We start from the raw sequence: 23,777 nt of genomic DNA, 5'->3' as shown, positions 1-23,777 counted from the left end.
TTATATATGGACAAGATAATATGTAAGTACATTGGCTAATATTATGGGCAAATGCTACTCTATGTAGTTGATGGCTCCTTTTAAATAATGTGCCAGATTTGTTAAAAAAAAAAAAAAAGAAAGAAAGACTTTACCTTCCAAATATCTAACTGATCTTCAGCTCTTCTGTGAAATATTCATGTTTTTTAAAATCTTTTAAAAACGTTGCTTGAGAATTTCCTTAAACACAGGCCAGAGTAGGGGCTGGGGATTTAGCTCAGCGGCAAAAGCACTTGCCTGGCAAGTGCAAGGTTGTGAGTTCGGTTCCTGGTACCGGAGAAAAAAACCAAAAAAAAAAAAAAACACAGGCCAGAGTAAATATTACGGTTTGCAGTGAATGTTTACTGCTTTAAAAACTCACTACAATGAAAGACACATCGTCATTAATTCTCAAAATACTCTCCCTTACTTTGAACACACTTATCCCATAGTTCTTGCCATTTTCCAAAACAGTTCTAGAATTCCTCTTTCTTTGGTATCTTTAGTTGCACTGTAGTGACTGGCCCAGTGTCGTCAGTCAATTCAAAATGTTTACCTTTCATGGTAACTTTTCTACTGTGGGGAAGAGCCAGAGGTCTCACAGTGCCAGGCCTGGTAAAAAAGTGAACGAGAACACATTGCAGTGTTTGCAAGAGTGCCCACTTCCGTTGGATGGCCCTTAGCAGAAGCATTCACCTTATTTTTTATCATATCTCATAAAGTCACAAAAGAGAACTTGAAAGTGGCAAGAGCAATTGAATAAGTATATTTGAAACAAGGAGAGTATCTTGTAGAGGATTAATGGCAGTGTCTTTCACTGTAATAAAATTTTAAATTTAAGTATCACCAGGTATTGTGATCATACTTCATATCTCTTGGTAGAAATAGTGTTCGTTCTGACTTATATGAGAAGCCAGAATATATATCAGATATAAATCTATTGTGAGTTGGAACATGGTACTGAAACAAATGAAAATAGAAATATTCAAGTTATTTTGTTATTATCATCCAAACTGAACCTTTTAAAACCTTATATTTAGTGTTTTAGATTTCCCAGTAGCATGGTTGATTTAGATACCTGTACATTTTGAGGCTAAGTTATTTCTTGTTCAGTGGACAAAGACTCAAAAAATAATACTTTCATTTAATGTTTTAAAACTTTCACCTACCTAAGGAAAATAGTATTTAAAAGTTGCAAGATGCTAAACAGTTGTCCTTTGAATTATTAACCCACTTACTAGGAAACCAGTTATGTTCCCAACAAGCCTTGACTGAATAATAATTTGGAGCTTTTGCAAAAGAAAAGTTTCAAAAACAAAGTTTCCATTCAGTTGCAGTTAGTGAACTTTCCAGGAAGGAAGAGAAAGAAAGGGAAGGAAAACAGCTGAACTTTAGACACCGTATCATGTCCTGTTGTTTTCTTTTTTAAGTGCTGCTTTTTTAAAAATAAAGAATTATAAACTAAACTATTTAAAGTGAAAGAAATTTGATGACCATGATATAAAAATTATACCCCATGAGGTTAACGCTCACTTTAAAAATCTGTAATAATTGATTTTGTATTTATGTCAATATAGTTGACTATGACATTCTTTTTTTTTTTGCTTTCAGTCTATGTCTATTTCAAATCATTTATACACAATGATAAGGGAAACGGAGATAGTGTGGATAAATCTGTTGCAAATAGTACCTTTTGAAAACATTACCAGTGCTGCTATTCAAATGTCTGGATTCTTAGCTTACTTTTGAATTTTTGAAAATGAGTTGTAATATATGAGTTGCTTTGTTCAAAATAAGCACATTAAGTACATACCTCTCTCTCTGACATCCAGATAACGGATAGTCATAAAGATAATGAGGTAGCACATGCTTTCTCTTTGACAAATATATATGATAAGTCGATCTAAATAAAAATTCTTTAAAAAGAACTGCAAATAATTAGTTGATAAGTGTTGAAACAAAGTGATGGATACTTCTGTCTTGGGCATACATTTTTAAATTTCTATAGAATATTTTTAAACATAATTATAGTGAATTATGACACTAGTGAATTTCTGCATATACACTGTACCATATACTGTGAACATTTAAAATATAGAAGGGGTCACCAGTGAAAATAATGCATTAATAATTTATATTTTAATATGAAATATTAAAGCACAGATAACTAGGAAGTTTTTGAACTGAGTCTTAAAACTAATATACAATCTGTGTGTATCTGAAGGGCAGGAAAGAGAGAGATCTCTTCTATAGAAACAGGATGAAGAAAGTCTGTAAAATACTAATGTGGAAGTCCAGTTTTATACAAGTATAGATTAGCTTATCATCATAATAAGTTTCAGTGCTTTGTTACAAAGGGACTTAGAAATTTATTACATTATAGACATTGGAAATTAGAGTTCACATAAATGATGGTACGTCATAATACACACTAAATTACCATAGCTCGCCTGCTTAAATTTCCAGCTCCTATTGGAATATCTTTTTATGATCTCAAATAGAGTATATTAAACTCTGCTATCTATATCAAAACTCACATTCTTGGGCTAGGGATACAGCTCAGCAGCATAGCACCTGCCTAGCAAGAACAAGGTCCTGAGTTTGATTCCCGGTACCAAAAAAAATACAGTGGGAAATTATTTTTTAAAAAACTCACGTTCATAATTTTTCTTGGCATGGAAATTCCTTGTTTTTCGTCTTTGACATCTACTGTCATAATTTTATCATATTTGCTATTTTTTTCTTTGAGTTAACTTTTTAAATTTTTCTAATATATACAGTGAAGTTTGTGTCCAGATCTACTTTCAAATTTTAGCAATGATGAGAGAAGTAATAAACTAGACATATCAAATAAGAAAAAGGCACTCAAAAAATATTTGAGATATGGTGAATGAGTGTGTGAGCAAATACTTGAATGTTTATAAAATTTCTACATGTGAGTTTCAGGGAGAATTGATCATTTATGTAAAATGTAATATAATACCTGAAATATAATAAGCATTAAATAAGCATAAGTTTATTTGCCTTCCCTCACATTGATATTGTAACCCTAACCACCTCAAACTTAGATTACTGTAGTACCTTCATAACTGTGTTCCCGTGGCATAGTTTCTCTTTCCTCTTATGCTAGACGAATCTTCCTCAGCACTACTTCGTTACCCTCAGTTCTTTAATCAAAGAAGCTACAGGGTGTACCTGCTGATTACTGTATCAAGAATAAATACCTCTGCTTCTCTTTCCAAGTCCTACGTACTTTGGCCAAGCATTATTTTTCTGATATTACTTTCTAGTGATCTACCCCTCCCTGCTTGCGTAGGACTTTCCTGATTTTAGTGCTGAAAGTTCCACATCCTGAAACTGTCCGGTGTTTAAAACTGAAAGTCCCAAAAACCAGGAATCCCCCAGTCCTAGGCAAAAACAGGACAATCAGCAACTTACTTCCTATCAAGACTCCAATCAAAATGAACTTTCTTGTCACCTATGTTCCTTCTTTGTTCTTGGCATTGTTTGTGTTATTTCTAAATGTGGGCAGCACTATTCAGTACGGTGAGGGCCTGGTGGAACCAAAAGCAGAAGTCCAACAGGAGGAAGTCCTACAGAACACGCTTTCTGCTCTCTGCTTCCTGGTGGCTGTCCTCTGCATGAGCAGCTTTCCTCTGCCATGCCCTTCCACTCCGATGCTCTGCACACCTCAGCCTGCAAGCATTGCAGCCAGCTGACCATGGATTGAAATCTCTGAAACCATAAGCCAATATAAACCTTTCTTCCTTTAAGTTGTTTTTGTCACAGCCACATAAAGCCAACACATCTGTTTTCTAGAACTATTTTCAGCAATATAGTCAGGTTTCTCACCTGGATTTCTAGATTAAGCTCCAAACTTATTCTCCTTCCCTCATTATTTATCTCTGCACACTTCACCCCAGTGAACTTGTCAAAATGTTAATATATCTGTAGCATTACCCTGTTTATAATCTTTCAGTGGTTTTTCATGACCCGTAAGAATTGACCTCTACCAACCTTATCAGCTCCTCCTTTTACTGCTCCCTATTATAGGCTAAGGTCAGCTTCAGTCATACTTGCAACTTCCCAGTTGCCAGAGCCCCCAACACCTATAAATTGCCCTTGCCTTTTTCTCTAATTATGCCACCTTGTCTTCACCTAATTTAATTATAATTGTCCCTTAAAATTCTACTCATAACCAAAGACAGAATTCCCCTAGAGTTTCAGAGGGAGTATAGGTCTGCCAACAGTTTGATTTTGGACTTGTAGCATCTAGAACTAAGACAACAAATTGTGTTTATTTCATGCCTCTCTACCACCACCATCAAAGGAAAATAACCTCTACTCCTATATGACAGCTCCAGGAACCCTTTTCTGATGATATCCCCCACCTTACCCCAGTCATTCCTTACATAGATTCCTAGCGGTTTAGTGAATGTACTACTTCTACCATAGTATTTACAGTGTATATTTACTGGACTTTATTGTGTTCTGAGCTGCATGAAACCAGGAGCTGCTCCTTTTTATATTTTTAGCTAAAATTTACCAGTTAAACCAGTTTGGGAGAAGCAGTAGGGATTTAATAAATATATTTTGAATTAATGATTGAATAAATGACAATTATGCCCTAATCACGATATCATAATGGTATGTAGTTTGTTACTAGATTATAAAATTTAGTTTAGTAGCGACACTGACATAACTTCTCTTAGGTTTTAGTCCCTCCCTCCGTCTAGCTCATAGTAAGCACGTAAATACATGTTGACTGGGTCATAAGTTAGAACCCAGTCTGAAATGTCCCTTTATATGTTAGTGTCAAATGTCCCTAAGATTTGCTTCCATTTTCCAATTCCCTGAAGTATGTATTAATCTATGTCAGTGTTTCAAAACATTTTAACTCTACAATGACTATTCCTACAGTACACTCTGATGTTCCACATAAAAATATATAAATGCATAGATAGGAAAGGTAATCCGCCTGGTTTTTCCTGTATATGGGCTCACATACAATCAAGCAGTTATCCCTGTCTCTGCAACCCTAATTCTTTATTGACATTGGATATGATGAGAGGGAAGAACGTCTCAAACTCTAGAACTGACCTTCTTACCCTACTGCAAAAGTATTGACAGGCAATTTGAGTGAAAAGAAAAATCAACAAATAAACTTCTACTTTTTCTTCACTCTCTTACCAACAGTGAGAGAAATTGAAATGAAGGAGATTTTTATGCCTCCTTGGGCTGATAACCATTGTTCTTTTTCTTCATGTGCCCTTATGTACCACAGGCCAGCATTTTGTCTCCATTTCTCCTTTCTTTCTTGATAAACCCATTGTCTCCTCTGCTGGGAGGTCATGCACAGCTTTCTATAAATTGCAGGGGTTTAATGAATGCTAAACAGCTTCTGATCATATTTGTAATCATACCCATAGATTTATAGACAGCTTCTGTGCACCATCAATCCTATTTTAATTTTTTAAAAGTCAGATATTATTTCTTTACTTACACAAAAGGTACATTTCGACACAATGAAATATCTTTTCAGGAATCAGAATTATGAGTGTTCTGTAATCATCCGTTTTTCCCTTTTAAAGCATTTCTTCTCAACCAGGAAGTAACTTGTTTGACCGTATTCTTACATTTGTATGAAGCTGACGCTGCTCTAGATTTATAAAAGAAGAGTTTATTTCACTTCATGCAATGAATGTAAGTACATTAGGACTTAATTCTCTTCTAGAATTGATGAAGAGGTAATAATTCTTTTAAGTAGTTCACTGTTTCTTAAAGCTGTTTGTTATTTAAAAGGCATACTTTTTTTCACTGAAAATTCTCCATACTGGCTTCTTTGAATATCTAAAGTCTATAGCCTATGTTTACCCTATGATTTTAGGTTTTGAGAATGGGAGGCATGTTTTTGAGAATTTTTTAAAATGTCTATTTTTTGAAAGAATCTAATCAGTTTATCACCATGTTCTAAAATGACTTTCATATTTTTGCAGTTACTAATATTCTATTAGTTTTCTCACAGTTCTGAAATAAACTTACTATAAAAGAAATTCACCATCACATTTAAAAATTTAAATCTGTGGCTAAATTTGAATTCTAGCTCTGGATTTGAAGCCTAACCTTGTTCCTTAAGCAAGTTAACTTCTCCACCCCTTCTATTCCAGTAAAATGGGAAAGATACCAGTTTTGGGGGTGCCATAAATATTGAACAGTTTAATACTGCTCAGTACAGCACCTAACATGCAGAGAACTCAATAAATATTTATTATTATCAATACTTATATTAAAGATCCATGATAAAGTTACTTTCAGTTTAAATGAACTCTTACATATTCATTATCTGCTATGTTTATTATGCAGTAAAACATTCTTTATATAGAAGTTAGGTAGGACCTGATTGAAAAATCAAGTGTTATTAGCTTCATTTTTAACTTGTCTTAACATGAGCTCTTATACCATTCTTCCTTTACTTCTTTTTCCTAATCATTATAAAATACATGGAATATAATACATATGAACATTATAAGCTATCTTTCCTTTCATTCTGCCAGTTGACTATCTTCTCCAGTTAAATAAACAAATATGGGTTGATACAGTATTGTGTCTATTTGTAAATTTTTCTTGTAGAAATGCTTTTCAACTAATAGGATCCAGCCTACTTCAGGGTATTTTCTTAGCTGGCATGTTGTAAATGATGACAGGGTCATATCCTGTTTATTCCTCTAATGGCTCTTTCTTTTTTAGAGTACCAATTTTAGAGGGTGGTAAATGTCTTAGTTACTTTCCTTGTTGCTGACACAATACCCATGCCCACAGCTTACAAGAAGGGTTTACTTTGGCTCACAGTCTATAGAAGTTTCAGTCTGTAGTTGGCTGACTCAAAAGCAGGGTGACATGGCAGAGGAGAAACAGCTCCTCGCATGGTGGCAGGAAACAGAGGGAGAGATCAGGGAGGAGGGTGAGATCTACCTTTGAAGCCACGCCCCCCCGAGACCACCTCCTCTGACCAGATCCCAGCTCCCAATATTACATTTAGTTCTAAACTCATCAGGGGACTGATCCATTAGGTGCCCCTGATCCCATCACATTCCAAAAGCCCCACCTATGAGCACATGAGGGTTTGGCGGGGTAGCTGGATATAAACCAAAGCAGTAAAGAGAAAGGAAAACTGGAAATTTGGGGCAAGGATTTCCTCACAGCATCACAAATCAATTTTTGTTGAATGAATAAATTAGATATTTATATTGAGATCATATTGAAACAGTTGCTGAGCTCATGGTCTCAGAAGTTCAAAGAATAAAGTCACAAACCAAAATAAGGAGATTTGGAAAGTTTTTACTGGAAATAAGGAGAAGGAAAAAAAGCTCCTAGTTTCTCTAGGAGGGGACTCCAAAAAGTGGAATTTCCACGTGGCCTTCAGTCCAGAACTTTATGGGTAAGCAAAGCACGCACATTGCTCAAATGTTAAATGGCCTTCTATCACAGGAGGCTCTAGGAATTTAAAATGATTGATCAGAACTGACAATAGACATATTAACAGGAGAAAAGACATTTAAATTAATTAATATGCACAGGAGACGAACAAAATATGGAAACTCAAAAAAGGACTAGATGACTTAAAGAAATATTCTCTTCATAAGGGAGAGGAAAATGGGAGCAGGGCCTGTAAAAGGACTTTTAGGAGAAATGAACACCACTCCACACCCAAGAACAGACAATAACAAAGATCCTCTGGGCTCTAGGGGAGGTAGCAACAAGATTAGGGAGATGATGGGTGGAACTGCATGCCGAATAAAGCTTGTCTGATTATGCAGATCGTCGGTGTTGATTCTCAGATGCTGTGTTTTGTAAACTTTTAGTTTTCTCTTCTGTGAGTGAATTTTCCATGATTAATAAGATTTTAGGGAGGGAGTTCAGGATAATTACATTTCTTATAAAGACCTTCCTTCAGAAAGATAAAGAAACTTCATGGAGTGGGTGGGGAAGATGAGGAAAGATTAGACAGACCTATCTAAGGCATCATCTTTGACCTTCAAGTGTTTAGCACGTGGGGGTCATACTTTAGTGCACTGTTTTGTAAGCCCCAGCAAAAACATTCTCTGAGACAAAAAGTCTATAATGATATATATGTATGGAAACATCATAGTAAAAACCCATTAATTTGTGCAACTAATGTGTATTAATAATTTTTAAAGTCTTTAATGCATATTGATATCCTGAGTGGATATAAAAAAAGATAGGATAAATTCTACTTGATTTATGCTTTCAGTTGTGCTGACAGCACCAATGAGTCATGATAGTTTAGAGGTTATTTATTGAGCATGACAGTATACTACAGAGTAGATACTGTCATATTAAGCATCTATAGAGAATATTGCAAAAATTAAAGTGGGGCCTCACTTCAGGACTTTCCAAATTGGAGTACTGTCATGTTTTTTTAAATCATACTCTATTTATTCAGGCTGTGTTGTTCTGAAATATGTCTAAAGGAAATGTGAAAATCAAAAAAGGTCTGTAGGAAAATCTTGGATCTTTCATTGACAAAATAGTCATATGGGAATTATTTAAATTCATCAGAATATTGTTAAGTTCCCAAAAATAATTTAGGAATTTTATTACATAATTTTAACAGTGCCATAATAAGTTGAGCAGAAATTAATGAAATTGACACTAAACAAAAAAATAGAATCAATTAATTCAGGGGCTGGTTGTTCAAAAGAATAAACAAAATACACAAATCTTAAGCTAATCTTACCCAAAAAATACCAATATCAATGCAATTAGAAATGAAAAAGGCAAAAATCACAATGGACACTACTGAAATGTACATTATTAGTAACTATTTTGAAAACCTGTAGTCAAATAAATTGGAAAATTCAGAAGAAAATAACAGAGTCTTAGATATATATAAATTACCAGAACTAAACCAAGAAGATAGAAAACCCTGACAAATCTGATAATAGAAAATGAAATTGAGACCAAAAAAAAAAAAAACCAACTAAGAGAACCCAGGATCCAGTGGATGCACCAGTGAATTCTAGAATTTGGGGAAGATCTAATGTCAGTACTCTTCAAATTCTGAAATGAAATTGGAAAGTAAGATACACAGTCAAACTCATTCCTGAAAACTAGCATTACCTTGATTCCAAAACCAGACAAGAACTCAGCTAAAAAGCCCAACTACAGAGTAATTTCTTTAAGGAACATAAGTTTTTAAAATCCTCAACAATATACCCACAAGCAGAATGCAATAAATATTAAGAAGATCACCCATCACAATCAAGTTGTCTTCATCTAAGGGATATAAAGATGGTTCAGTGTATAAAAATTAAATGTAAATGTCTTATTTATGACATAAGCAGAAGCAAGGGCAAAATCACATGATCATCTCGACTGACACAGCAAAAGCTTTTGACAAAATCCATACATGATAATAAAAAGAACTGAAGAAAATAGTTGTAGAAGGATCTTCTCTCAATCAGATGAAAGCCATCTATGATAAACCTACTGTCAAAATCATCTTATGGGGGGAGAACTTTCAGTTTCTCCTATCAAATCAGAACAAGACAAGGATGTCCACTCTCACCACTCCTGTTCAGTATAATGCCCAACACTTTGCAGAGCAATCAGGCAAGAGGAAAAAATAAAAGGGATATATGCAGGAAAGGAAGGAGCCAAACTAGCTCTATCTGGAGATGATATGATCCTTTCTATGGAAGACCTAAACAGCTTTGCCAAAAGTCTCCCAGAAATCATAAATACAAAACCAGCACAAAAATCAATAGCATTCCTACACACCAACAATGAACTTACCAAGAAAGAAAACAGAAACATAATACCATTCAAAATAGCCTTAAAAAAATTAAATACTTAGGCATTAACCTAACCAAGGAAATGAAGGACCTCTATAATGAAAACTATACTGCACTAAAGAAGATCAAAGAGGAAATCCAAAAATGGAAAAATGTCCTGTTCCTGGACAGGTAGAAACAATATTATTTTTTAAAAAATGACGATATTTCCTAAACTGATATATAGATTTAATGGAGTTCCAGTCAAAATTCAAAGAGCCTTCCTTACAGGACTAGAAAAAAACATCTTAAAATTGGAGTTCCTAAAAGAAAGAGCAGTCCAGTAAACATTACAGGTTACAGTTACTTATACGTGCCCAGGGGGCTGGGGATGTAGCTCAGCGGCACAAGCACCTGCCTACCAATTGCAAGGTCCTTAGTTCTATTCCTAGTACAAAAAAAAAAAAAAAAACATATGTGCCTAGGAAATACATTTTGTGAAAATGAATTTAGTCTTTTAAAGTTTACTCGGTTGAACTTAAAGATATACTTTGAGTTTTAAGGAATAATGACCCTGTGAATTTTTAACTATTTGTATTATCTAAGAAATGCTTGTTAACTTTTACAGTTGTAACTATCATTTTCCAAAATAGATTAATCTATAGCATAGTCTCAATAGTCCTAAGTGTACCATGCCTATTAACTAAGATTTAATAATATCCTATTCATAATATTCTAATAATAAAATCCTATTAATAATAATGTCCTATTAATAATATTAATGTCCTGTTAATAATAGTACCTTTGGCAGCATCCTAAGATTTTCATTTTTGTTCCCACTGTACAAAAGAACTAAGAATTATAGAGAGATTGAGAATTTTTTCCACAAGGTACTCCATCCTCAGAAATATAGCAAACCAGAAAGAGAAATGGAGAATAAATGGTGGTGTCCTTTCCATTAGCTTGAAAGTCTTGATTTGTATGTTATACATACATGATGTCAGAATATTTTATAAAGATGCCTTTTTTTATACTATCTTGCTTCTCTTTAGTGTAAATATTTTAGGAACCCAGACTCATGTTTAGCTTTTTAATGGTGAGTGAAGTATTGATGCAGTGGCTGATAACTTGAAATCATATACATCCTTTGAAATACATGTGTTTACATCATTTATGAATCTACCTTGTAAAGTGCCTTTGGCTTAATTTCCATGCAACTTTTGTTATTTAAGGAAGGAAGTACTTATGAAACATAATCAGTTATTATATGCAACAATATTATTTTATATTAAAAACAGTTGTTGTGAATTATACTTAAGAAGGCTAATACTGTGTATCTATGCCTTAGAATCAAGAAGGGAAAAAAGTAGGTGTGTTGATACTCAAGTGTCTGACATTTTAAGGAAAGAAAAAGCATGGAAAAGAAAAAGGAAGGTGGAAAAAAGAAAAAGGGGGATGGAAAAAGGAAAAAAAAGGAAGGAAGGAAACTAGCTGTAGTTTCCATTCCTTTTTCTGCTTTAGTAGTTTAAAAATAGGTACTAATTCTAACTTTCTCACAGTAGTTACAGAGCATAGACAGCAACTTACAGAAAAAGATTGAATTCAGGAAGACCTTAAAGATATTTTAGATTTATGTTCTATGAAACCCTGAATGTAGTACATGTTCATGTGAACTTCTTATAACCATAGTTTTCAATTTTATTAGCAATTTTCCCCATTCTGCTTCAATGTGTGACTTAGGGTAAGAAAAAGGGCTCTAGTTTTGGAATTGTTCCCATGCTGTTCCACAGTCAATATTGTCCAGAGCCATAAAATATCTAGCTTGCTATTTTTTCTCTTTGGCAACTTGCTACTATACTGTCACACAATTAAATCCAATTGTATTTGGGCTGCCATGCTTAAAGTTCTCTCTAAGAAGCATGGCATGGTTCTTTGAGGATGCTGCTATATTCACATGCAATGAAGGAAAAATTCCTATGGTAATCTACCCATTTGAATTTTATACTGAAGCTGCAGGTAAATGATGAGTTTCTATAGTGCTTGACAAAGGGAATTCCCTCGGAATAAAAGTGGGAGCAGGAGTAAAAATGATCTTCTACAGTCAGATAAGACCTTACACACTGGTACTCCTCAGCTGTGAAAATTAGGCATCTCTTCAAAGAATACACCTACGTTGGCATGTGGGAAAGAGAATAAGAGAAACCAACAAGACTTGAAAGAGAGTGTATGAGGAAATGTTGAGTTGATTATCATTAACACATTGTCTCAAATATTTGGCTCAGAGTCTGAAGGAGTTTGAGTCAAATTAAGGCTGATTTAAATTATATTGTCATATTCCATGTCATAATCATCCAACTTAACCTGTCAAACATGACAACTCCTTTGTACCCATGACAGTTTAAACTTTAATAAACATTGTCATTGCCTTCAATGTTTTAAATGTTTATTAGGAGCACTGGCTTCATGATCATGTGATCAGTATGCTTCATGAATTCCATGAAGCATTCATCCTATTTCATGTATACATCCTTTCTGTTACTTGAAAATAAGCAGGGGCCAGGGATATAGCTCAGCGGCACAAGTGCCTGCCTGGCAAGCACAAAGTCCTGAGTTCGATTCCGAAAAAAAAAAAAAAGCCTGCCTGGAAAATAAGCCAAACGTTATTTTTTACAATAGAAAAAAAATGGCCAGATGTGATGGCCCATGCATGCCTGCAGTCCCAGCACTCCAAGAAGATTGCAAGTTTAGTGCAGCCTGGACAACTTAGCAACTTAGTGAGACTCTGTCTCAAAATAATTTTTTTTAAAAAAGATTGGGAATGCAGCTCAGTGTGAAGGCCCTGGGTTCAATCCCCCTTACTGGGGAAAAAAAAATCACTTCTTTTTTTTTTCCTTTCACATTACAATTCACGCTTGAAAAGATGGGAATCAAGTAATTGAGCATGTAATCTTTATATTCTTACATTGTCCTTCTGGGCTATGAGTTAGTTTTGCTTAGTTTATATCAGAATTTTCCCAAAGAAAATTAATATAATAGTAGTGAACCACTCAATTATCAATTGCTCCAGTCCTGAATATGTAAGCTGATGAAGTTTAAACAAACAAATCTTATATGACCAGAAGCCTGCAATCATATAAATGACTTCCATTAATTCATTTCCACTTATATGTAGCTCGTTTATCCAAAACCTCACCAGCTCATCAGTTACAGATACATGTAGAACATTTCAAGTGTTCAAAGGATAGGTCAAATTGGAGTTATTTATTCAACATCAAATACTACCATATAGTAAGGATCTCTATAGCTATTCTCATTGTCGCAGACCACTACTATTTTACAGATAGCAACTTTTTAACCCTTTGTGATGCTAAGATCAAGTCCAGAACCTCACACAGGCAAAGGATACACTCTGCTACTGAGCTACACTCTCAACCCCAGTAGTAGAATTTTTGAAGTACTGTATTCTTAGGCATATAAGTACCACCCTTTCAGTCCATCTGTGTCGCTACCAAATCACTGGCAGTTATCTGACTTTTAAACATAATTGAGCTCTGTTTGAAGGCTCTGGCTGAAATGTTCCCTGGCTAAAGTTACCTAATTGGCCATTGCTTTATGGAATCATACATTTTTGTGGATGTTGTCATACTGTGTCATTGCTTTAAAGTATATGGGAAATCTCTTTGGCTTTTCTTTTACAACATCCTATCTACAGAGAGAAATTTTGCTACAACTCTTGAGATTACTCATAATGTCAGGCAGAATGCTTGTCTTTTCTCTTACACACATATACCTGCTTAAGCAGGTTTTACAAGCTATGCCTGTGCATGCTACCTAGTTGACTTTAAGAGACAATTTCAAATTTTTAAGGTCTGCCTTATGTTTTGAAGCTTGACGTTAAGTGTGAAGAGGAGACTAAGCTGTATAAGAACCTCGTGCCATTATTTATTTTACCTCATTTGCATTCACCAGCTTTCTCATCACAGTTCCCAACACTTCGTTTTTCTTGTTTTTGTTCTTTTCCTTCTCTTTCTTTTCTCTTTATGTGTATGTGTGTGTTGTCATTGTGATTGTTGTTTTCCCTAGGAATCATGGGTCATCTTTATCTTTAGTCTCCCGCCACTTTTTTCCTTTCCTTTTCAGACAGGAATAACTCATTTTATGTACTGAGAAAAAGAATGAACTGTAGTAATTATCAATAAAGTGATTATATCTCAGTTTACTTCAGAGGAGCAAAATTGGATGTGCATAGTTGTTCTGTCCAGTACATCAAGCATAATTCTAAACCATATATATCAAAAGAATCTAAGAGTCTGAATGATACTGGTATTAATAATTTAGCTACAACAGTTCTTGCTATAAAAATTCTAAATCATACCAGGATCCTGTTAAAAGACTTTATAAATAGAATTATTTTCCTTTTTCAGCTTAGTTGAATTTTTTAAAAAATTGATTATTTGCTTGCAGATATGTAAGGCAATTAGTTTCACAACAGTTCCATGATGATATATTTAAACTGACCCTAAATATTTTACTGCAGTTATATATCCAGGAGAGAAATGAGAAACCATCTGTTGATAGTCCAAATTAAATCTATCAGCAGTTAAGTAAGATGAATTTGTGCAGATAATATAATGATTAGTGTATACTGTGATAAAAAGTTTAAATTTTTTATTTTTAAATCAAATATTTGTCATTTTCAATAGCAGTTTCCATTTCTCTTTAATTTTAAGTAGCATTTGCCTTTGTTTTCATATAACCATAAAAAAAAATAGCTAACTAAAGAGAAAATAAAAATCACCCTTAAATTCCTCTCATGTTAACTATTGTTAGTATTTAACAGGTAGAAATAGTGAGGACGGTGAATTGAAAAAAATAAAAGAAAAAGTAGGTAGCTCTATAGAGAATGTAAGCCAAATAGAAAATAAAGAAACATGTATAGAAAAAAGAATTATTCTCCAGTTGTGGAAGAGTTTAAAAGCAGCTGACAGGTGAGACTTCTAAGGATTGGAAAGGACTGGTGAGTGGGTTTCTGCAGTTTGACTTGATTATATTCCTCATAGCGTACTTGAACAATGTAAGGCACTTGTGGCAAAAGCTATCTCCGACCACCCTCAGAAGGAAGGAGAGCAAATTAGCCAGTGATGAAACTGTTAGGACAGTGGTTAGAATTTAAAAGCATTCCCAGTTAAAGAAATAGTGAACGAGAAATATAATTTTTAAAATATAGGTTAAACATATTAACATTGTATTTGTTCTTAGAATAAAGACTGTAGGAGAATATTTAGATGATCCTAAATTCCAGATGTGAGAAATCTAAGCTAAAGGATTTATGGATATTGGCAGTCTAAATATCCCGTGGTCACTTTTCTGGGTTGGTTTTTGTTTTTGTTTTGTTTTTGTTTTTGTTTTTTGTTTTAGTGGTGGTGGTGGTGGTGGTGATTAAACCCGGGGTCTTCTGCGCATGAGCTCCACCACGGAGCTGCATCCCAAGTGCTAACGATCTAGTTTAAACAAATGTTTTCTTATAATTTTTTCAGACCTTTTCATGTCTTAAATAAATTAAACACTTTGACAAAGCTTAGTCTTCTTTGTCATAGAATTGTTATATAAATTGGCCAGAAGCAACCAAGATGTTCACAAACTACTGTGACTGATTCTAACTAAACCACTGCATCATAGGTCAAAAATATATTGTAAATCAAAATAAACAAAGTGGGAATTTCAAGGAAACAAAAACTATTAACACTGAACCAAAGCCTCTCAGTATATTTGGGGATAAGTATTAATTATTGCTAAAAGTAGAATTTATCTATAATTAGGCTTTTATTAGTTTATTGCTTATTGAACCTCGTCTGATATATTTTCAATAAATTTTGAAAATACCTAAGGATCTCTAAATGCAAATACAACTGTCTGGAAAACACTAGTAAGTGTAATAGCAATCCTGGATCAATTACAGTGTGCTGTCACAACACTTTAAATGCAGAAATTTAATTATAATAAAGCTAAAATAAATGAAAAAATATGTTCTTTCCCTCTAGCACTAAGAATCAAATCCAGGGCCTCACACAGCGTAGGCAAGTGCTCTGCCACTGAGCTGTTTCCTTAACTCTTACATGTATTTTTTTCAGAGTTGCTGCACTGAATTTTATGAAATAGAAAATTTTTTCCAAAAGACATTTTTGTCCCCATTATCACAACCCTAAGTCTGAACACTTTTGACTTTTTCTATCAATATTTGGCCCTTCTGACAAACAACAGTTTGGTTGCGTTTGGTTGCAGACAGTTCTTGGCCAGAAAGGATTGAGGAGAGTAATTCTAGTACCTGGATTTTCATAGCTAATATCATAAACATTCATAGCAATCATCATTATTTTCTATATTGTTACCATCAGAGTAACACAGTTATCCTTTATTAAATATCAAGTATAGAAGCAAAATTTCTATCTGCATTCATTTGTTTAATTCTCACAATACTCTTATGAGGTAGGAACTCAACAAAATATTTGAGCCTTTGTACACTATTAGCTGTCACCTCATCCTTGGGAATTCTTTCCCTTACTTATTCATAAAAGTCTTCCTTGACCTGTCTGTCTAAAATAGATATACCATTTCACTAGTCATCTTTATCCCATTAGTTTTATTTACATACTTCCTAACGTACTTAGTAGCTGTCTACTCCTATTAGAATGTAACTTCCAAGGTAGTAGAGTCTTGTCCATAAATTTTGCTTCTTGCATCTAGATCAGAACTTAGATTAGGTAGGGTGCTTAGGAGATACTTGTTCAATAAATGAATAGTATCATTATGCATACATAAGGCCCTGGTGCAATCCCTAGCACCACAAAAACAAGAAAACAACAACAAACCAAAAGTAAACACTGGGGGAAACACTGTCAATCTAGAATTCAGTTAACAGACATAAATTATATGAACAGATGCTCCCAAGCTGTATAAAGTGTCAGATTAAAATTGTGAAAGAGTTCAAGACAGATAAAATGATTACTGGCTGTCCTGTCTAGGGTACCTCTTTCCCTCCCATTTCCTGGGCTATTATCCCACACTAAGTTGTGGTGTACAAATAGTTATACAAATGGTTCTGGTTTATAGAAATGCAAATTGTGTCAAGTTGGCAATACAATTGATTTTTACCCTAAAAATAATCAGTTGATCTTTCTGCAATTTCATTTTATCATTCTTGAGTGTTCATATGTATGTATGTTTTTTAATTCCCCTTTGAACCACATGGAGTATCTTCCTCTTATTAATATTTTATATGAAATCTTTAATATATGTTCATTTTATATTTATATGAGTTATGAGTTTGCCCTTTTTAAAAGAAACTTTCAATGCAGTTATCCCTTCTCTGTACATATAAATTAATTTAGCCTTTCCATTTGATTTAGATCAGATGCCCAAAATTTGAATATTTAGAAAAAGTGAATGGACATGTATAATGTAAATGCAAGTCTAATATTAAACTACATTTCTTTACATGGTAAGATCATAGGAGGCTCGATTAGCAACATGATATATGCCACATATGGCTGTGATGCAAGAGCTCAGCTTTTATCTCTAGTTCTCAAAGGAACGTCCTACACATCGCTACTTCACTAATATAGCACAGATGTATCTTTATGCAACTCCCCATGTACCTTTTACATGCTAAACGTTTAGAAAAATAAAAGTCACAACCTTTTCAACAATACTGAAATGTTTGATTTTAAAAGAACAGTGCAGCCATACTCTTACATGGTATATTGTACTCAGAAGCACTATTTCTTTTTTTATTAATGAATAAGTGATGTGACATGACATTTAAGAGTGAAAAATAAGGTGCATATTAAATCTGATTATGAACTCAATATTTTAAAAATGGAGCTGGGGATTTAGCTCAGCGGCAAAGCGCCTGCCTGGCAAGCACAAGCTCGTGAGTTCGGTTCCCAGTACCGGAGGGGGAAAAAAAAAAATTTAAAACTTATGCTTAATAAAATAAATGTAAATTTTTTTCCAGATGTGCCAGAAAATGAATAATGATTACAAATACTCAACAATTTAGACCTTTTATGTCAATGACTGTCTTTCAGGTTGCATTTCTTAAAGTTAGTATTTTTAACACAGTCTGTTAAGATATTTAATAAAATTGACTTTAATTGATCTTATTTGTGAGAGCTATCAAAATCACCAAAAAATTAGTCAACATTTTTATTGAATATTTTATTACTATATATACTATAATATATTTAAATAATATAATATTTACATTTTATAATATTTAAAATTTTATTCAACAAAAATGTTGACTAATTTTTAGAATAAAAAATATTACAGAATAAAAAATATCATATGAACAAAAGAATGACATTAGTAACAACATGGTAATAGCAAACCCTCACATACTGTTCACTCTGGAATAGATATTCTTCTAAGCAAGCTTTTTACATATGTTCTTACATTTTGTTCATAATTATTCCTTGAGTATAACTAGGTCTTATTATTATATGAACTTTATACATAAGGAAACAAAGACCTAGAGAGAATGTGACTTACACAGTGTTACATAGTTTATAGAGCCGAGATTCAAACCTAGGCAGTCTGGCTCCAGTGTGCTACTCCCCCAACTTTCATTATAGGTACCAGTTCTCCTTCACTCCCACACATACATTCCTAGCATCAGTGTTTGCATTCCTAAGAGAAATACTGAAGAGCAAAGAGGCAGTGAAAATTCCTAGGGGTCTAATTAGATTGCCTTCAGTAAGTTAGAAAGATAGCGTCAACTACTAGTGTACAAATACTTTTGGCGGTCAAAAGGGCCAAGATTTATTACTATTATATTGTGTGCCCTAAAACCTGTAATAATCACTGCCTGATAACTTCTGCAATAAAAATTTATCGCTCTATGAAATAATCATTATTGATCTCAGGATTGGGAAATGATGTCATGAATAATCCAAAATCCCTACTAGTCAAAAATATTTCATTTAGTTTTGTAATACATTATATAAGTGGGTGGTATCTTCATACCTATGATCAACATCAAAGTTCCCAGAACAACACTAAATCAGAAATGCTAGTTCCAAGGGGAAACCAGCCTGGGATTTGCTGTGTGTGCAAGTCATTGAGAATGACTCGGTTTAGAGTTAAGACTTCATATAGGTAACACATTAAGACTATTGATCACTAATGATCTGTTTCCTTGATAACTTGTTCTATTCTTAGGCATGTTCTACAATGTGTACTATAGTACTGTACTGTAATATTTCCTGAAAGTCAAGTAAGGAAGCCATCATATTACTTATATAGGAGCATAAATAAGCTTTGATGTTCAAGGGCAATTATAATTTACTTCACTAGCTGTGCTGCCTGGTAACCTTTTAGAAGACCTTGCAGAGTGAGAATTTGTCACATTAACCAAAAACATAGGAAAGCTCAATGAAGTTTAAGACAACAGAAAGTCCCTTAATAGTGAGAAAACACCTAAGAATGGTCCCCTGGAAAAAGTTGTATAAAGTTGTTTTGCTTATAAATATTTATACTTCTGCAAAGGATTATGTTACACATAGATAATAGTGGTTTTGCTGTCTGTTAGCAACAAATAGAGTTCAAAAAGTTAGTTAAGGGTGTGAGTGTGTGTGTGTCAGTTTACTTTTGCTTAGAGGGTTTTAAATGTGATAACTTTTAAGTGACTGTATTAACTAATTATCTAAACCAGTGGGAAAGGAGCACATGAGCAGAATTTTTAACCTTCAGGTTTTCATAGCTTCTTTAATGATATTCCTTTTTTGTTTCCTATTTTGGTTTATTAAATGATAATTGGTTAAGTGACCAGTTTCATATAATTTTTTTTAAGGAGGAATCCTTTTACAGGTGATTTGATAAAGCACAGCAAATCGAGGTGGAAAATTTTCTTAGAGCCACAAAATCCTGCAAATAAAAGAAAACTTGGAAATGATCTATTCTAGAAGTTTTTAACCTGTTTTACCATGAATTCATTTGGTACTCTGCCGAAGCCTGCAGCGTTCTTTTCAGAGAAATATTTTTAATGTATGGAATAAAATATACAGGATTACAAAGAAAATCAATTAAATTAAAATGTTGATCAAAATATTTTTAAGAACAAATTGTGATATAATGCCTCTTTTTAAATCCATTATTAATCCTAGAAGCAGGGTTAGTAACTTCTATAATTTCAAATTATGTTACTTAAATAATATTTTAAAATATTACAATAAGTTGAAGTAAAAGGTTCTTTTAATATTATTGCATTTTTGGGCTAGGGATTTAGCTCAGCAGCACAACACCTGCCTGGGAAACGCAAGGTCATGAGTTCGATTCTCGTACCGGAAAAAAAACAAAAAGAAATTTAGTTAAATGTTATTGCATTTTTTAGGAAAGGAAATAGTAAATATTAGTTTACTGATTATAAAGATAGTAATTTTATTTCTCCATTCCAGTAAGTGGACTCCCAATTTTTATCCATCAATTCTCCCAAAGGGCCCACTGGCTTCAGTTTATACCCCTGGAAACATATCTTTTTTTATAGATGAAAAAACTAAGACCCATACAGAAGAGATAAAGTCATACAACACAGAACTAGATTAATCTTTGCAGAGCTAGTCTCAGGACTTTACTCAACCTTTTTTGGAAGTTTTAGTCTTAAAATGGCAGTTACACAGTAGTCTGTTAGTTGTTCATGCCGTGATTTGAAGGAAATACTTTAGTGTTCTGCCTCAGATTCTAATACATAAAATATAGGTGACTCTACTGCTTACTTTGGCAGCACATATACTAAAATACAGGTGACTCTAAATCTATATCAGTATAAGAATAATGATTTAGATTTGGACTGCTCTTTTCATGTAAATAAATAGTGTTCAACTTCACATACATTTTTGTACATAATTTTTCCTTTTCTATAGATAAGGAAGTTAAAGCTCCAGATGTTCAGTGTTATGTCCAAGGTCACATAGGTAGGAAGAGAAAACCAGTGGACTGATCACAAAGCTCCAGATGTTCAGTGTTATGTCCAAGGTCACATAGTTAGGAAGAGAAAACCATTGGACTCTAACTATGTTCCCTTTATTATCTTTCCTTTCATATCATAAATAAGCCAAAATTCTTTCAGTTCTTTGGTTGGATGTGTTGTTCTACTGTGATTCTCAGTAAACACAAATGCATTATCATTAGGCTCAGTTGAGTCCGATACTTGTAATCTTACTGGTTCCAATAAAGTGATGAATTAAAGAAACCATGGAAGAAATGTTTTCTAGGCCAATTCACCATTCTTGTGTAAGAAGTGAGAAAAGAAAGAATGTAAGGTTCTAAGAATGTGGAATTACTGGCTTATTGTTGCTTAAACGAGATCTTTTCTTTGCTATGTTCTAGGTTGGATAAATAGGCAAGTAATCTGAGTAAATACCAGTGGGGTATCTACCATGTAGAGTAAATACCATTTTCTCTACCCTCTTAAGTGTTGTTTTAATGGATACATGATACTCAAAGAAGTTTGTTCTTTCAAAGCAGATTAATCTTAAATACATTTTAAAAGGTAGAAAAATTAAACTCAAAAGGACCATGGTCCATCAAAAACCTCTGTCATCTCTGCCATTCCAGTGAGCTGACCATATGAGATAATAGAACATCCTGTTCTCTTAGAAAATAAGGACACTTCTTCACTTGAGCTGAAATCCTAGGTATAAAAAAGCTATGTTTTATTCTACATGTCACTATTTAATTAACTGTAAGTACTATCAATAGTAACATGTTTTGTAAATTCTCAAGATCATTTTGTAGGGTATCCCGACATCTCTTAGCTATACCCCACTTGTCTTTGAGCTTTGTAAACTTAAAAGATAGCGTTACCTTGTACAGGAATGAGTATTGTCATTAAAAACGTTAGCCTGCAAAGAGCAAAAAGAACAATAATTACTGCAAGATCAGTAGACAATCAGATTCAGCATGTGTTTACTTGGCACAAAGTATTATATTTGATATAGTGGGAAATATAAAGAAATTAACTTCATGGTCCTTTCTAAGAACCTACAGTCTATTTGGGGACTCATACCAATAATTGGAAAATGAGTAGCTATGTAAATCCTATGGTAGAAGTTCAAATAGGGTACTTTAAGAATTTAGGGAAACCTAAACCTAGATTGTAGAAAAAGTCATCAAACTACATATGTAGAACGAGTGAGTTTTATGTAGATAAATTAATCTCGACATTTAAAAATAATTTAGATAAAGAAAATATTTCTGATTGAGGGACTTGGGAAATAGTTTTTGCAACTGCTATAATCTGAGTTGGAATCTTAAAGGACAAGTAGAGTTTGGATCAGAAAACAAACAACAAGCTATTCCAGAGATGACTTTTCTAGATGGAAGATGGAGTAGTTCAGACTTTGCTCAGTGATACATGAAACTCCCTCTCTCTCTCTCCCTCTCTCTCTCTCTCCCTCTGTCTCTCTCTCCCTCTCTCTCTCTCTCTCTCTTTCTCTCTCTCAAGAAAGGCTTGCCTTCATTTTCAGCTGATGAGGAAATTGCAAGGTGGAGTGTGTGTAACCACAGAGACATCTCACAACTGTCAGTGGCTCCACTGATCATAACTACTACTGACATCCATTTCCACCTTCTAACTTACAGTTGCTTATATATACATCATGTCCTTTGAAGCCCACGGCAATCTGTATTGTACCCATGAGGAAACTAAGATCATAGGAGGACCAAGAGCCAAAAATACTAAAGTCATCCTACAGGGAATATCAAGATAATCTGGCCTGGTAAAAATAAAATGAGGGAGAAAAATGGAAATATAAGTACATGACCTTTGAATAGTTATAAATCTGCTAACTAAATTGAGGTGCTGCACATGAATTAAAATTCATCTCATACTAAAACAGTAAACTAGATGGTGTTAACTACTGCCATCAATAACAGGAAAGCAGAGTGGAATTTGTTCTCATGAGGGGCTATGACCCTGTTATCGATAGCAATAGCATCAACACTCGGTTGGGAGTAAAGTGCATAGGAAATATTTTGGTTTCTAAATAGGTACCCTACTTTTTTTTACTTTCCACCATGTAAATAGAGTTTAAATGATGTCTTTCCAAGGTGTAGTACTTCTCAGGTTTCATAAGTAAGCAGAAGTTTAACTTCTAATTTAAAATGTGATTCCTAGCCAGTAAAGTCATGCTAAAAATAGAGCAATAGGGTTTTCTTAATGGGTATCAAAGTAAATAACTTCTTTCTTTCTTGACTTTGACCCTATCTGACCAGCTTTTCAGAATTTTTCCATATAGGGCATACTGTATGTCATTTATAAGATAAAGCCTGGTGAGCAGCAAAATATACACACTTTTTGCGAAACCTGAAATCAAATGTAACCTTCATTTTGATACTTACACATCCTTATATTGTTATGAACCTATCCTTACTTAACATGAGCGTGATTTTTGTTTCTGTCCCCCATTACTTCTGTGAAATGCAGAAGGAAAGGGATATTTGTTATTCACACATTTGCACCCCACTAACTGGTGCTACACATGTGGCTTCCGCTGGAGAGCCCCTGACATCCCAGGGAACGGTGACCAAAACTCCACATGTTAGCTTCAAGCTGGGGGCTCGTAGCTACTGCAGCACTGAAAGGGGGTCTGTCCCTGGCTTCTTTACAACTAGCATGGTGATGGGATGGGTTAAGGGAAGAACACCTCTCAAGTCACATGGCCGCCGCTGTGCTTCTGTGCGTCCCGCTTTCTGCATAACGGCTTGGCATACATTCTTTCCCTGTCTTAGTGGGCTCGTGTGTGTGGATGAGCTGGCGGGGGTGTGGGAAGATAAATGGATGGTGGCACATTATGCATGCATCTTCCACCACTAGAGTGTGCCTTCCCTTATATGTCATAAGTTATACTCACGTTAAATCTGTGTCCTGAGAGATTGGGCCGTTTCTCCCTTTTGGTGTGAGATTTA

The 23,777-nt window shown here is 34.2% G+C and overlaps 1 protein-coding gene across 10 annotated transcripts in view; it reads left to right on the top strand.

Moving 5' to 3' along the window:
* The window catches only part of Gphn (gephyrin), a 508,902-nt gene that overhangs the window by 324,666 nt on the left and 160,459 nt on the right, over nt 1-23,777 (top strand). The window lies entirely within an intron of this gene.

The sequence above is a fragment of the Chinchilla lanigera genome, unplaced genomic scaffold (assembly GCF_000276665.1).
Source record: "Chinchilla lanigera isolate Chin_1 unplaced genomic scaffold, ChiLan1.0 scaffold00065, whole genome shotgun sequence".
NCBI classification, from domain to species: Eukaryota; Metazoa; Chordata; class Mammalia; order Rodentia; family Chinchillidae; genus Chinchilla; species Chinchilla lanigera.
Note: the sequence above shows the minus strand (reverse complement) of the source record. Positions and strands in the feature narration are given on the sequence as shown.